Here is a 797-nt window from a genome sequence, read left to right as displayed (position 1 = left end):
AATTTGTTCAGTAGTATAGATATTTAAATATTATTCGGTATCATATTTAATTCATGCTCATTTATCAAACCCTGTTGGGTGTCTTGATACAAAATCCACGGCCTTATTAAAAATACATTGTTTATAATTGTTTATATTATACCTATATTATTATGTTAAATCCATAACCTATTATAGTCTTATACTCTTATTCTTATATGATTTAATATACATGTGAATTTGATTAAAATTTTTGAAATCTTACTAAATTCTGTCCAAACTGTAAAATATATTGTTAATCATACAGGGGCGTAGCGTGCATGTAAGCACTGTAAGCACTGCTTACACTTGAAGAAAAGGGAAAAATTTGTGAATATTAATGTTATTATAATAACAAATTACAATTCAAATCAAATCTTTGACTACTTTTTTTTAAAGTTATTTTATTAACACTTGGTATTGACGCGCTGTGCCGTCGCGTAACATGTTCTGAAAAGACACGGCTTACGTACAATGTCGTATAGGGGGCTCGTATTTATATACAATTTGTAAGCACTTATGATTTTGCATACACCACAGTTGACAGTACCAACCGGTTTATTATTATTTGTATCACCGATATGGCGCTAATCGTCGGCTGTGTACATTTGTAGTTGACTGTAAAATTAGTAATACATTTTCAAAACATTAGTTTTTCTGCTTACACTTTCTTAAAACCCACGCTACGCCACTGGGTAATGTATAAAACGAGTGCATCCTAAAAACCAAACCCACGTTTCATTCGTCTCAAGTTCTAAAGCTGGACATATTTTTTTTGC

This window comes from Acyrthosiphon pisum, chromosome A1 (genome assembly GCF_005508785.2).
Source record: "Acyrthosiphon pisum isolate AL4f chromosome A1, pea_aphid_22Mar2018_4r6ur, whole genome shotgun sequence".
In the NCBI taxonomy this organism is placed as follows: Eukaryota; Metazoa; Arthropoda; class Insecta; order Hemiptera; family Aphididae; genus Acyrthosiphon; species Acyrthosiphon pisum.
Note: the sequence above shows the minus strand (reverse complement) of the source record.